Here is a 15,277-nt window from a genome sequence, read left to right on the forward strand (position 1 = left end):
CGAAGTGTGCTCCAAGGTGCGGCGTGCACGAAGTCGGAGCCCGGTTTGCCCCGGGTGCGCACCTCGCGTGCACCTTCGCCGCGGTGGGCACCATGGCGTGCACGAAGTCGGAGCCCGGTTTGCCCCGGGTGCGCACCTCGCGTGCACCTTCGCCGGGGTGGGCACCTTGGTGTGCAGACCTTGGCTGGGTTGCGCGCCCTGGTGGGCACCATGGTGCGCACCAAGGAGCGCTCCGAAGTGTGCTCCAAGGTGCGGCCTGCACGAAGTCGGAGCCCGGTTTGCCCCGGGTGTGCACCTCGGGTGGGCACCTTGGTGCGCATGCCTTGCCTGGGCTGCGCACCAGGGCGGGCTCAAGATGGCACCCGCGTTCCTTTTTTTTCACTATCTTTCAAAACGGAAATTTTAAAATCTCATTTTTTTTTGCCTTTTTCTGGAAATTAGTGAAGGCAGCGCATCAAAGGTGCGCACCTCGCTGCCCACCACGGTGCGCAACGCCGGTGGGCACCCGGGAGTGCTTCGAAGTGTGCTCCAAGGTGCTGCGTGCACGTTGTCGGAGCCCGGTTTGCCCCGGGTGCGCACCTCGCGTGCACCTTCGTCGGGGTGGGCACCTTGGCTGGGTTTGCCCCGGCTGCGCTCCGAAGCGGGGTTATTGGAGCGCCGCCTCTTTTTTTGTCGGAGCGTTTGGTGGGGTTTCTCGCATTGGCTCTTCCGAGGCCCGGTTGCCACCCTGGCGCGCACGAAGTCGGAAGTAGGGTTAATTGCCCGGGTGCGCACCTTTGCCAGGGTGGGCACCTTACCTGGGCTGCGCACCAGGGCGGGCTCAAGATGGCACGCGCGTTCCGTTTTTTTCACTATCTTTCAAAACGGAAATTTTAAAATCTCCTTTTTTTTTTGCCTTTTCTGGAAATTAGTGAAGGCAGCGCATCAAAGGTGCGCACCTCGCTGCCCACCTTGGTGTGCTCTGAGGTGCGCACCCGGGAGCGCTACGAAGTGTGCTCCAAGGTGCGGCGTGCACGTTGTCGGAGCCCGGTTTGCCCCGGGTGCGCACCTCGCCTGCACCTTGGCCGGGGTGGGCACCTTGGCTGGGTTTGCCCAGGGTGCGCTCCGAAGCGGGGTTACTGGAGCGCCCCCTCTTTTTTTGTCAGAGCGTTTGGTGGGGTTTCTCGCATTGGCTCTTCCCAGGCCCGGTTGTTGGGTGCGCTCCCACCCTGGCGCGCGCGAAGTTGGAAGTTGGGTTAATTGCCCGGGCGCGCACCTTCGCCAGGGTGGGCACCTTGGTGCGCACACCTTGGCTGGGCTGCGCACCAGGGCGGGCTCAAGATGGCACCAGCATTCCCTTTTTCTCACTATCTTTCAAAACAGAAATTTTAAAATCTCGTTTTTTTTTTGCCTTTTATGGAAATTAGTGAAGGCATCGCATCAAAGGTGCGCACCTCGCTGCCCACCTTGGTGTGCTCCGAGGTGCCCACCACGGTGCGCAACGCCGGTGCGAACCCGGGAGCGCCCCGATGTGTGCTCCAAGGTGCGGCGTGCACGAAGTCGGACCCCGGTTTGCCCCGGGTGCGCACCTCGCGTGCACCTTGGTGCGCACACCTTGGCTGGGTTGCGCGGCCTGGTGGGCACCATGGTGCGCACCAAGGAGCGCTCCGAAGTGTGCTCCAAGGTGCGGCGTGCACGAAGTCGGAGCCCGGTTTGCCCCGGGTACGCACCTCGCGTGCACCTTCGCCGGGGTGGGCACCTCGGCTGGGTTGCGCGCCCTGGTGCGCACCAAGGAGCGCTCCGAAGTGTGCTCCAAGGTGCGGCGTGCACGAAGTCGGAGCCCGGTTTGCCCCGGGTGCGCACCTTCGCCGCGGTGCGCACCATGGCGTGCACGAAGTCGGAGCCCGGTTTGCCCCGGGTGCGCACCTCGCGTGCACCTTCGGCGGGGTTGCGCGCCCTGGTGCGCACCAAGGAGCGCTCCGAAGTGTGCTCCAAGGTGCGGCGTGCACGAAGTCGGAGCCCGGTTTGCCCCGGGTGCGCACCTCGCGTGCACCTTCGGCGGGGTTGCGCGCCCTGGTGGGCACCATGGTGCGCACCAAGGAGCGCTCCGAAGTGTGCTCCAAGGTGCGGCGTGCACGAAGTCGGAGCCCGGTTTGCCCCGGGTGCGCACCTCGCGTGCACCTTCGCCGCGGTGGGCACCATGGCGTGCACGAAGTCGGAGCCCGGTTTGCCCCGGGTGCGCACCTCGCGTGCACCTTCGCCGGGGTGGGCACCTCGGCTGGGTTGCGCGCCCTGGTGCGCACCAAGGAGCGCTCCGAAGTGTGCTCCAAGGTGCGGCGTGCACGAAGTCGGAGCCCGGTTTGCCCCGGGTGCGCACCTCGCGTGCACCTTCGCCAGGGTGGGCACCTCGGTGCGCACACCTTCTCAATGTTTTCTTGCCTTTTCTGGAAATTGGTGAAGGCAGCGCATCAAAGGTGCGCACCTCGGTGTGCTCCGAGGTGCGAACCCGAGAGCGCTCCGAGGTGCCCACGAAGTCGAAAGTCGGGTTAATTGCATTGTTTTCCCCGGGTGCGCTCCGAGGTGCGCAACATCGGCGCGCACCAAGGAGGGCTCCGAAGTGTGCTCCAAGGTGCGCACGATGGCGTGCACCTCTGGTGCGCACGATTCGGAGCTCGGTTTGACCGGGGTGCGCACACCTTGGCTGGGTTGCGCACCTTTTGTGCGCTCCAAGGTGCGCACGAAGTCGGAGCTCGGTTTGCCCCGGGTGCGCACCTTCGCCAGGGTGCGCACCTTGATGCGCACGCCTTGGCTGGGCTGCGCACCTTGGTGGGCGCCATGGTGCGCACCTTTCGTGCGCTCCAAGGTGCGCACGAAGTCGGAGCTCGGTTTGCCCCGGGTGCGCACCTTGGTGGGCGCCATGGTGCACTCCGAGGTGCCCAAGATTGGTGCGCACCAAGGAGCGCTCCGAAGTGCGCTCCAAGGTGCGCGCGAAGTCGAAAGTTGGGTTAATTGTCCGGTTTGCCTCGGGTGCGCACCTTGCGTGCACCTTCGCCAGGGTGGGCGCCTTGGTGCGCACACCTTGGCTGGGCTGCGCACACCTTGGCACCCGCGTTTCCTTCATTTTAAATTTTTTTTTTTTACAATCTCTCAAGTGGGAAATTCTATAATCTCAACTTTTTTTGCCTTTTCAGGAAACTTTTGAATGGAGCGCATCATTGGTGCGCTCCGAAGTGTGCTCCAAAGCTCTCTCCAGCTGCGTGCACCTGCCCCGGCCGCGCACCCGGCCCCGCCCAGCTTCGCTCACCTATCCCGGGCGTCTGGTGCGGAACCTTAGAGTAAGAAACATCACCGTGCACCTTGGCCAACGTGCGCGACTCGACCGAGCGCGCACTGGCCGAGGTGCACACCGATTTCACCTGGGTGCGCGCGCAGCACCTCGGGCGCACCGGGGTGCGCGCACAACGCCCGGGTTGCACCGTGGCCTGTGTGCTCGGGGCGCCTCGGGTGCGCGCTCGGTGTCGCCCCCGCGTGCGCGGTAGTGCGGGCAGCGCACCCCGGCCCGGCCCGGCCCCGACGAGAACGCAAACGGGCAAAAGGTTTATTCAAATAGCATTGCGACGCCCGGCGAAAAACTAAAAAAGGGTGCAACACCGGGACTTCCCGGGAGGTCACCCATCCCAGTACTACTCCGGCCCAAGCGCGCTTAACTGCGGAGTTCTGATGGGATCCGGTGCACTAACGCTGGTATGATCGCACCCGTTATGAGCTTGTCGCAGTGTGTACTTAGCAAACCGCGACCCACGTGCGAATCCACCCCGGCCACCCACCCCCGTCGAGGTGCACACCCTCCCTCGCGAAGTGCGCCCCGTTCGCCAAGTGTGAGCCCTGCCCGGGTGCGCGCACCTTGCTAGGGCGTCGGGTGTGCACCCGGCCCGGCCTACGTGCGTGCACCTGGAGGGGGCGTCGTGTGCGTGCAGTGTCCCGTCTGCAACGCGGTGCCCACACACCACCTCGGGCGCAACGACCTGCGCTCACATGTGGGCCGAGTGCACCTTGGTGCATGTTCGGGGCGCCTCGGGTGCACGCTCGATCTTGCCCCGGTGCACCAAGGCGCTCGGTTTGCCCCGGGTGCGCACTTGGTGCAAGGTGGGCACCCAAAATAGGGATCAAGCACCAAAACACAAGTTTCGGGATGCAAAATGGGACCCAAGGACCACAAATGCGTTCCAAGACCCATGATGGGTCCACGAGAACAAAAATGTGTTCCGAGACTTAATAAACAAATATTGGGTTTTAGGAGAAGAAACATGCTCTGATGCCCAAAACGAGAATCGACCCCGAAAAGGCCACAGGCCAAAAGTGGGATGCGAGACAAAAAAAAATGGGACCCGAGGACCAAAATTGGGTTCCCAGGTCGAAGACAGGGCAACCGGACAAGAAACGACCTCTAAGGCTCGAAATGAGTCCCGACGACTAAAACTTGACAAGAAGCACCCATCAGGCACCCAACTCGACACCCATGGGATGCCGACCCACCCGGGCTTCCACCTAGCACACCTTGGCACCCACCCACCCTCGCACCCAACCTCGCACCCAACTTAGCACCTTTGAACCCACATTGGCACTCACCCTGACCCTGGCACCTTGGAACCCACATTGGCACTCACCTTGACCCTGGCACCCACCTTTGCACTCACCTTGGGACCCACCCTGGCTCCCACCTCGGCACCCACCCAGACACCCACCTTGGTTCCTTGGCACCCACCTTGGATCCTTGGCACCCACCCCGACACCCACCTTGGCACGCAACTTGGCTACTTGCCACCCACCTTGGCTCCTTGACGCCCACCCCGACAACCACCCCGTGACCTACCCTGGCTAGGGTTGGTGCACACCCACCCTGGTGCCCACCTTGGCACCCACCCTATGACCCACCTTGGCACGCACCTTAGTACCCACCCCGTTACCCACCCTAGGACCCACCCCGTGACCCACCTTGGCCAGGGTGGGTGCCTTGGTGCGCACAACTTGCCTGGGCTGCACACCAGGGCGGGCTCAAGATGGCACCCGCGTTCCGTTTTTTTCACTATCTTTCAAAACGGAAATTTTAAAATCTCATTTTTTTCTTTTTTTTGCCTTTTCTGGAAATTAGTGAAGGCAGCGCATCAAAGGTGCGCAATGCTGGTGCGAACCCGGGAGCGCTCCGATGTGTGCTCCAAGGTGCGGCGTGCACGAAGTCCGAGCCCGGTTTGCCCCGGGTGCGCACCTCGCGTGCACCTTCGCCGGGGTGAGCACCTTGGCTGGGTTGCGCGCCCTGGTGCGTACCAAGGAGCGCTCTGAAGTGTGCTCCAAGGTGCGGCGTGCACGAAGTCGGAGCCCGGTTTGCCCCGGGTGTGCACCTCGGGTGCGCACCTCGCGTGCACCTTCGCTGCGGTGGGCACCTTGGCTGGGTTGCGCGCCTTGGTGGGCACCATGCAGTGCACGAAGTCGGAGCCCGGTTTGCCCCGGGCGCGCACCTCCGCCAGGGTGGGCACCTTGGTGCGCACAACTTGCCTGGGCTGCGCATCAGGAAGGGCTCAAGATGGCACCCGCGTTCCGTTTTTTTCACTATCTTTCAGAACGGAAATTTTAAAATATCGTTTTTTTTTGCCTTTTCTGGAAATTAGTGAAGGCAGCGCATCAAAGGTGCGCAACGCTGGTGCGAACCTGGGAGCGCTCCGATGTGTGCTCCAAGGTGCGGCGTGCACGAAGTCGGAGCCCGGTTTGCCTCGGGTGCGCCCTGGTGGGCACCATGGTGCGCACCAAGGAGCGCTCCGAAGTGTGCTCCAAGGTGCGGCCTGCACGAAGTCGGAGCCCGGTTTGCCCCGGGTGTGCACCTCGGGTGGGCACCTTGGTGCGCATGCCTTGCCTGGGCTGCGCACCAGGGCGGGCTCAAGATGGCACCCGCGTTCCTTTTTTTTCACTATCTTTCAAAACGGAAATTTTAAAATCTCATTTTTTTTTGCCTTTTTCTGGAAATTAGTGAAGGCAGCGCATCAAAGGTGCGCACCTCGCTGCCCACCACGGTGCGCAACGCCGGTGGGCACCCGGGAGTGCTTCGAAGTGTGCTCCAAGGTGCTGCGTGCACGTTGTCGGAGCCCGGTTTGCCCCGGGTGCGCACCTCGCGTGCACCTTCGTCGGGGTGGGCACCTTGGCTTGGTTTGCCCCGGCTGCGCTCCGAAGCGGGGTTATTGGAGCGCCGCCTCTTTTTTTGTCGGAGCGTTTGGTGGGGTTTCTCGCATTGGCTCTTCCGAGGCCCGGTTGCCACCCTGGCGCGCACGAAGTCGGAAGTAGGGTTAATTGCCCGGGTGCGCACCTTTGCCAGGGTGGCACCTTACCTGGGCTGCGCACCAGGGCGGGCTCAAGATGGCACGCGCGTTCCGTTTTTTTCACTATCTTTCAAAACGGAAATTTTAAAATCTCCTTTTTTTTTTGCCTTTTCTGGAAATTAGTGAAGGCAGCGCATCAAAGGTGCGCACCTCGCTGCCCACCTTGGTGTGCTCTGAGGTGCGCACCCGGGAGCGCTACGAAGTGTGCTCCAAGGTGCGGCGTGCACGTTGTCGGAGCCCGGTTTGCCCCGGGTGCGCACCTCGCCTGCACCTTGGCCGGGGTGGGCACCTTGGCTGGGTTTGCCCAGGGTGCGCTCCGAAGCGGGGTTACTGGAGCGCCCCCTCTTTTTTTGTCAGAGAGTTTGGTGGGGTTTCTCGCATTGGCTCTTCCCAGGCCCGGTTGTTGGGTGCGCTCCCACCCTGGCGCGCGCGAAGTTGGAAGTTGGGTTAATTGCCCGGGCGCGCACCTTCGCCAGGGTGGGCACCTTGGTGCGCAAACCTTGGCTGGGCTGCGCACCAGGGCGGGCTCAAGATGGCACCAGCATTCCCTTTTTCTCACTATCTTTCAAAACGGAAATTTTAAAATCTCGTTTTTTTTTTGCCTTTTATGGAAATTAGTGAAGGCATCGCATCAAAGGTGCGCACCTCGCTGCCCACCTTGGTGTGCTCCGAGGTGCCCACCACGGTGCGCAACGCCGGTGCGAACCCGGGAGCGCCCCGATGTGTGCTCCAAGGTGCGGCGTGCACGAAGTCGGACCCCGGTTTGCCCCGGGTGCGCACCTCGCGTGCACCTTGGTGCGCACACCTTGGCTGGGTTGCGCGGCCTGGTGGGCACCATGGTGCGCACCAAGGAGCGCTCCGAAGTGTGCTCCAAGGTGCGGCGTGCACGAAGTCGGAGCCCGGTTTGCCCCGGGTGCGCACCTTCGCCGCGGTGGGCACCATGGCGTGCACGAAGTCGGAGCCCGGTTTGCCCCGGGTGCGCACCTCGCGTGCACCTTCGCCGGGGTGGGCACCTCGGCTGGGTTGCGCGCCCTGGTGCGCACCAAGGAGCGCTCTGAAGTGTGCTCCAAGGTGCGGCGTGCACGAAGTCGGAGCCCGGTTTGCCCCGGGTGTGCACCTCGCGTGCACCTTCGCTGCGGTGGGCACCTTGGCTGGGTTGCGCGCCTTGGTGGGCACCATGCAGTGCACGAAGTCGGAGCCCGGTTTGCCCCGGGCGCGCACCTCCGCCAGGGTGGGCACCTTGGTGCGCACAACTTGCCTGGGCTGCGCACCAGGAAGGGCTCAAGATGGCACCCGCGTTCCGTTTTTTTCACTATCTTTCAGAACGGAAATTTTAAAATATCGTTTTTTTTTGCCTTTTCTGGAAATTAGTGAAGGCAGCGCATCAAAGGTGCGCAACGCTGGTGCGAACCTGGGAGCGCTCCGATGTGTGCTCCAAGGTGCGGCGTGCACGAAGTCGGACCCCGGTTTGCCCCGGGTGCGCACCTCGCGTGCACCTTGGTGCGCACACCTTGGCTGGGTTGCGCGCCCTGGTGGGCACCATGGTGCGCACCAAGGAGCGCTCCGAAGTGTGCTCCAAGGTGCGGCGTGCACGAAGTCGGAGCCCGGTTTGCCCCGGGTGCGCACCTCGCGTGCACCTTCGCCGCGGTGGGCACCATGGCGTGCACGAAGTCGGAGCCCGGTTTGCCCCGGGTGCGCACCTCGCGTGCACCTTCGCCGGGGTGGGCACCTTAGTGTGCAGACCTTGGCTGGGTTGCGCGCCCTGGTGGGCACCATGGTGCGCACCAAGGAGCGCTCCGAAGTGTGCTCCAAGGTGCGGCCTGCACGAAGTCGGAGCCCGGTTTGCCCCGGGTGTGCACCTCGGGTGGGCACCTTGGTGCGCATGCCTTGCCTGGGCTGCGCACCAGGGCGGGCTCAAGATGGCACCCGCGTTCCTTTTTTTTCACTATCTTTCAAAACGGAAATTTTAAAATCTCATTTTTTTTTGCCTTTTTCTGGAAATTAGTGAAGGCAGCGCATCAAAGGTGCGCACCTCGCTGCCCACCACGGTGCGCAACGCCGGTGGGCACCCGGGAGTGCTTCGAAGTGTGCTCCAAGGTGCTGCGTGCACGTTGTCGGAGCCCGGTTTGCCCCGGGTGCGCACCTCGCGTGCACCTTCGTCGGGGTGGGCACCTTGGCTGGGTTTGCCCCGGCTGCGCTCCGAAGCGGGGTTATTGGAGCGCCGCCTCTTTTTTTGTCGGAGCGTTTGGTGGGGTTTCTCGCATTGGCTCTTCCGAGGCCCGGTTGCCACCCTGGCGCGCACGAAGTCGGAAGTAGGGTTAATTGCCCGGGTGCGCACCTTTGCCAGGGTGGGCACCTTACCTGGGCTGCGCACCAGGGCGGGCTCAAGATGGCACGCGCGTTCCGTTTTTTTCACTATCTTTCAAAACGGAAATTTTAAAATCTCCTTTTTTTTTTGCCTTTTCTGGAAATTAGTGAAGGCAGCGCATCAAAGGTGCGCACCTCGCTGCCCACCTTGGTGTGCTCTGAGGTGCGCACCCGGGAGCGCTACGAAGTGTGCTCCAAGGTGCGGCGTGCACGTTGTCGGAGCCCGGTTTGCCCCGGGTGCGCACCTCGCCTGCACCTTGGCCGGGGTGGGCACCTTGGCTGGGTTTGCCCAGGGTGCGCTCCGAAGCGGGGTTACTGGAGCGCCCCCTCTTTTTTTGTCAGAGCGTTTGGTGGGGTTTCTCGCATTGGCTCTTCCCAGGCCCGGTTGTTGGGTGCGCTCCCACCCTGGCGCGCGCGAAGTTGGAAGTTGGGTTAATTGCCCGGGCGCGCACCTTCGCCAGGGTGGGCACCTTGGTGCGCACACCTTGGCTGGGCTGCGCACCAGGGCGGGCTCAAGATGGCACCAGCATTCCCTTTTTCTCACTATCTTTCAAAACGGAAATTTTAAAATCTCGTTTTTTTTTTGCCTTTTATGGAAATTAGTGAAGGCATCGCATCAAAGGTGCGCACCTCGCTGCCCACCTTGGTGTGCTCCGAGGTGCCCACCACGGTGCGCAACGCCGGTGCGAACCCGGGAGCGCCCCGATGTGTGCTCCAAGGTGCGGCGTGCACGAAGTCGGACCCCGGTTTGCCCCGGGTGCGCACCTCGCGTGCACCTTGGTGCGCACACCTTGGCTGGGTTGCGCGGCCTGGTGGGCACCATGGTGCGCACCAAGGAGCGCTCCGAAGTGTGCTCCAAGGTGCGGCGTGCACGAAGTCGGAGCCCGGTTTGCCCCGGGTACGCACCTCGCGTGCACCTTCGCCGGGGTGGGCACCTCGGCTGGGTTGCGCGCCCTGGTGCGCACCAAGGAGCGCTCCGAAGTGTGCTCCAAGGTGCGGCGTGCACGAAGTCGGAGCCCGGTTTGCCCCGGGTGCGCACCTTCGCCGCGGTGCGCACCATGGCGTGCACGAAGTCGGAGCCCGGTTTGCCCCGGGTGCGCACCTCGCGTGCACCTTCGGCGGGGTTGCGCGCCCTGGTGGGCACCATGGTGCGCACCAAGGAGCGCTCCGAAGTGTGCTCCAAGGTGCGGCGTGCACGAAGTCGGAGCCCGGTTTGCCCCGGGTGCGCACCTCGCGTGCACCTTCGGCGGGGTTGCGCGCCCTGGTGGGCACCATGGTGCGCACCAAGGAGCGCTCCGAAGTGTGCTCCAAGGTGCGGCGTGCACGAAGTCGGAGCCCGGTTTGCCCCGGGTGCGCACCTCGCGTGCACCTTCGCCGCGGTGGGCACCATGGCGTGCACGAAGTCGGAGCCCGGTTTGCCCCGGGTGCGCACCTCGCGTGCACCTTCGCCGGGGTGGGCACCTCGGTTGGGTTGCGCGCCCTGGTGCGCACCAAGGAGCGCTCCGAAGTGTGCTCCAAGGTGCGGCGTGCACGAAGTCGGAGCCCGGTTTGCCCCGGGTGCGCACCTCGCGTGCACCTTCGCCAGGGTGGGCACCTCGGTGCGCACACCTTCTCAATGTTTTCTTGCCTTTTCTGGAAATTGGTGAAGGCAGCGCATCAAAGGTGCGCACCTCGGTGTGCTCCGAGGTGCGAACCCGAGAGCGCTCCGAGGTGCCCACGAAGTCGAAAGTCGGGTTAATTGCATTGTTTTCCCCGGGTGCGCTCCGAGGTGCGCAACATCGGCGCGCACCAAGGAGGGCTCCGAAGTGTGCTCCAAGGTGCGCACGATGGCGTGCACCTCTGGTGCGCACGATTCGGAGCTCGGTTTGACCGGGGTGCGCACACCTTGGCTGGGTTGCGCACCTTTTGTGCGCTCCAAGGTGCGCACGAAGTCGGAGCTCGGTTTGCCCCGGGTGCGCACCTTCGCCAGGGTGCGCACCTTGATGCGCACGCCTTGGCTGGGCTGCGCACCTTGGTGGGCGCCATGGTGCGCACCTTTCGTGCGCTCCAAGGTGCGCACGAAGTCGGAGCTCGGTTTGCCCCGGGTGCGCACCTTGGTGGGCGCCATGGTGCACTCCGAGGTGCCCAAGATTGGTGCGCACCAAGGAGCGCTCCGAAGTGCGCTCCAAGGTGCGCGCGAAGTCGAAAGTTGGGTTAATTGTCCGGTTTGCCTCGGGTGCGCACCTTGCGTGCACCTTCGCCAGGGTGGGCGCCTTGGTGCGCACACCTTGGCTGGGCTGCGCACACCTTGGCACCCGCGTTTCCTTCATTTTAAATTTTTTTTTTTTACAATCTCTCAAGTGGGAAATTCTATAATCTCAACTTTTTTTGCCTTTTCAGGAAACTTTTGAATGGAGCGCATCATTGGTGCGCTCCGAAGTGTGCTCCAAAGCTCTCTCCAGCTGCGTGCACCTGCCCCGGCCGCGCACCCGGCCCCGCCCAGCTTCGCTCACCTGTCCCGGGCGTCTGGTGCGGAACCTTAGAGTAAGAAACATCACCGTGCACCTTGGCCAACGTGCGCGACTCGACCGAGCGCGCACTGGCCGAGGTGCACACCGATTTCACCTGGGTGCGCGCGCAGCACCTCGGGCGCACCGGGGTGCGCGCACAACGCCCGGGTTGCACCGTGGCCTGTGTGCTCGGGGCGCCTCGGGTGCGCGCTCGGTGTCGCCCCCGCGCGCGCGGTAGTGCGGGCAGCGCACCCCGGCCCGGCCCGGCCCCGACGAGAACGCAAACGGGCAAAAGGTTTATTCAAATAGCATTGCGACGCCCGGCGAAAAACTAAAAAAGGGTGCAACACCGGGACTTCCCGGGAGGTCACCCATCCCAGTACTACTCCGGCCCAAGCGCGCTTAACTGCGGAGTTCTGATGGGATCCGGTGCACTAACGCTGGTATGATCGCACCCGTTATGAGCTTGTCGCAGTGTGTACTTAGCAAACCGCGACCCACGTGCGAATCCACCCCGGCCACCCACCCCCGTCGAGGTGCACACCCTCCCTCGCGAAGTGCGCCCCGTTCGCCAAGTGTGAGCCCTGCCCGGGTGCGCGCACCTTGCTAGGGCGTCGGGTGTGCACCCGGCCCGGCCTACGTGCGTGCACCTGGAGGGGGCGTCGTGTGCGTGCAGTGTCCCGTCTGCAACGCGGTGCCCACACACCACCTCGGGCGCAACGACCTGCGCTCACATGTGGGCCGAGTGCACCTTGGTGCATGTTCGGGGCGCCTCGGGCATGTTCGGGGCGCCTCGGGTGCACGCTCGATCTTGCCCCGGTGCACCAAGGCGCTCGGTTTGCCCCGGGTGCGCACTTGGTGCAAGGTGGGCACCCAAAATAGGGATCAAGCACCAAAACACAAGTTTCGGGATGCAAAATGGGACCCAAGGACCACAAATGCGTTCCAAGACCCATGATGGGTCCACGAGAACAAAAATGTGTTCCGAGACTTAATAAACAAATATTGGGTTTTAGGAGAAGAAACATGCTCTGATGCCCAAAACGAGAATCGACCCCGAAAAGGCCACAGGCCAAAAGTGGGATGCGAGACAAAAAAAAATGGGACCCGAGGACCAAAATTGGGTTCCCAGGTCGAAGACAGGGCAACCGGACAAGAAACGACCTCTAAGGCTCGAAATGAGTCCCGACGACTAAAACTTGACAAGAAGCACCCATCAGGCACCCAACTCGACACCCATGGGATGCCGACCCACCCGGGCTTCCACCTAGCACACCTTGGCACCCACCCACCCTCGCACCCAACCTCGCACCCAACTTAGCACCTTTGAACCCACATTGGCACTCACCCTGACCCTGGCACCTTGGAACCCACATTGGCACTCACCTTGACCCTGGCACCCACCTTTGCACTCACCTTGGGACCCACCCTGGCTCCCACCTCGGCACCCACCCAGACACCCACCTTGGTTCCTTGGCACCCACCTTGGATCCTTGGCACCCACCCCGACACCCACCTTGGCACGCAACTTGGCTACTTGCCACCCACCTTGGCTCCTTGACGCCCACCCCGACAACCACCCCGTGACCTACCCTGGCTAGGGTTGGTGCACACCCACCCTGGTGCCCACCTTGGCACCCACCCTATGACCCACCTTGGCACGCACCTTAGTACCCACCCCGTTACCCACCCTAGGACCCACCCCGTGACCCACCTTGGCCAGGGTGGGTGCCTTGGTGCGCACAACTTGCCTGGGCTGCACACCAGGGCGGGCTCAAGATGGCACCCGCGTTCCGTTTTTTTCACTATCTTTCAAAACGGAAATTTTAAAATCTCATTTTTTTCTTTTTTTTGCCTTTTCTGGAAATTAGTGAAGGCAGCGCATCAAAGGTGCGCAATGCTGGTGCGAACCCGGGAGCGCTCCGATGTGTGCTCCAAGGTGCGGCGTGCACGAAGTCCGAGCCCGGTTTGCCCCGGGTGCGCACCTCGCGTGCACCTTCGCCGGGGTGAGCACCTTGGCTGGGTTGCGCGCCCTGGTGCGTACCAAGGAGCGCTCTGAAGTGTGCTCCAAGGTGCGGCGTGCACGAAGTCGGAGCCCGGTTTGCCCCGGGTGTGCACCTCGGGTGCGCACCTCGCGTGCACCTTCGCTGCGGTGGGCACCTTGGCTGGGTTGCGCGCCTTGGTGGGCACCATGCAGTGCACGAAGTCGGGAGCCCGGTTTGCCCCGGGCGCGCACCTCCGCCAGGGTGGGCACCTTGGTGCGCACAACTTGCCTGGGCTGCGCATCAGGAAGGGCTCAAGATGGCACCCGCGTTCCGTTTTTTTCACTATCTTTCAGAACGGAAATTTTAAAATATCGTTTTTTTTTGCCTTTTCTGGAAATTAGTGAAGGCAGCGCATCAAAGGTGCGCAACGCTGGTGCGAACCTGGGAGCGCTCCGATGTGTGCTCCAAGGTGCGGCGTGCACGAAGTCGGAGCCCGGTTTGCCTCGGGTGCGCCCTGGTGGGCACCATGGTGCGCACCAAGGAGCGCTCCGAAGTGTGCTCCAAGGTGCGGCCTGCACGAAGTCGGAGCCCGGTTTGCCCCGGGTGTGCACCTCGGGTGGGCACCTTGGTGCGCATGCCTTGCCTGGGCTGCGCACCAGGGCGGGCTCAAGATGGCACCCGCGTTCCTTTTTTTTCACTATCTTTCAAAACGGAAATTTTAAAATCTCATTTTTTTTTGCCTTTTTCTGGAAATTAGTGAAGGCAGCGCATCAAAGGTGCGCACCTCGCTGCCCACCACGGTGCGCAACGCCGGTGGGCACCCGGGAGTGCTTCGAAGTGTGCTCCAAGGTGCTGCGTGCACGTTGTCGGAGCCCGGTTTGCCCCGGGTGCGCACCTCGCGTGCACCTTCGTCGGGGTGGGCACCTTGGCTTGGTTTGCCCCGGCTGCGCTCCGAAGCGGGGTTATTGGAGCGCCGCCTCTTTTTTTGTCGGAGCGTTTGGTGGGGTTTCTCGCATTGGCTCTTCCGAGGCCCGGTTGCCACCCTGGCGCGCACGAAGTCGGAAGTAGGGTTAATTGCCCGGGTGCGCACCTTTGCCAGGGTGGCACCTTACCTGGGCTGCGCACCAGGGCGGGCTCAAGATGGCACGCGCGTTCCGTTTTTTTCACTATCTTTCAAAACGGAAATTTTAAAATCTCCTTTTTTTTTTGCCTTTTCTGGAAATTAGTGAAGGCAGCGCATCAAAGGTGCGCACCTCGCTGCCCACCTTGGTGTGCTCTGAGGTGCGCACCCGGGAGCGCTACGAAGTGTGCTCCAAGGTGCGGCGTGCACGTTGTCGGAGCCCGGTTTGCCCCGGGTGCGCACCTCGCCTGCACCTTGGCCGGGGTGGGCACCTTGGCTGGGTTTGCCCAGGGTGCGCTCCGAAGCGGGGTTACTGGAGCGCCCCCTCTTTTTTTGTCAGAGAGTTTGGTGGGGTTTCTCGCATTGGCTCTTCCCAGGCCCGGTTGTTGGGTGCGCTCCCACCCTGGCGCGCGCGAAGTTGGAAGTTGGGTTAATTGCCCGGGCGCGCACCTTCGCCAGGGTGGGCACCTTGGTGCGCAAACCTTGGCTGGGCTGCGCACCAGGGCGGGCTCAAGATGGCACCAGCATTCCCTTTTTCTCACTATCTTTCAAAACGGAAATTTTAAAATCTCGTTTTTTTTTTGCCTTTTATGGAAATTAGTGAAGGCATCGCATCAAAGGTGCGCACCTCGCTGCCCACCTTGGTGTGCTCCGAGGTGCCCACCACGGTGCGCAACGCCGGTGCGAACCCGGGAGCGCCCCGATGTGTGCTCCAAGGTGCGGCGTGCACGAAGTCGGACCCCGGTTTGCCCCGGGTGCGCACCTCGCGTGCACCTTGGTGCGCACACCTTGGCTGGGTTGCGCGGCCTGGTGGGCACCATGGTGCGCACCAAGGAGCGCTCCGAAGTGTGCTCCAAGGTGCGGCGTGCACGAAGTCGGAGCCCGGTTTGCCCCGGGTGCGCACCTTCGCCGCGGTGGGCACCATGGCGTGCACGAAGTCGGAGCCCGGTTTGCCCCGGGTGCGCACCT

The 15,277-nt window shown here is 62.8% G+C and overlaps 2 non-coding genes across 2 annotated transcripts; both read right to left on the reverse strand.

Moving 5' to 3' along the window:
* Positions 1-3,618: 3,618 nt before the first annotated feature.
* LOC131867350 (5S ribosomal RNA) lies at positions 3,619-3,737 on the reverse strand. Its single transcript, XR_009365909.1, has one exon. It is a non-coding gene; the product is annotated as a 5S ribosomal RNA (ribosomal RNA).
* Positions 3,738-11,541: 7,804 nt separating this feature from the next.
* On the reverse strand, positions 11,542-11,660 carry LOC131867360 (5S ribosomal RNA). The gene has a single exon (XR_009365919.1). It is a non-coding gene; the product is annotated as a 5S ribosomal RNA (ribosomal RNA).
* Between the last annotated feature and the right edge of the window lie 3,617 nt (positions 11,661-15,277).

This window comes from Cryptomeria japonica, unplaced genomic scaffold, assembly GCF_030272615.1.
Source record: "Cryptomeria japonica unplaced genomic scaffold, Sugi_1.0 HiC_scaffold_168, whole genome shotgun sequence".
NCBI classification, from domain to species: Eukaryota; Viridiplantae; Streptophyta; class Pinopsida; order Cupressales; family Cupressaceae; genus Cryptomeria; species Cryptomeria japonica.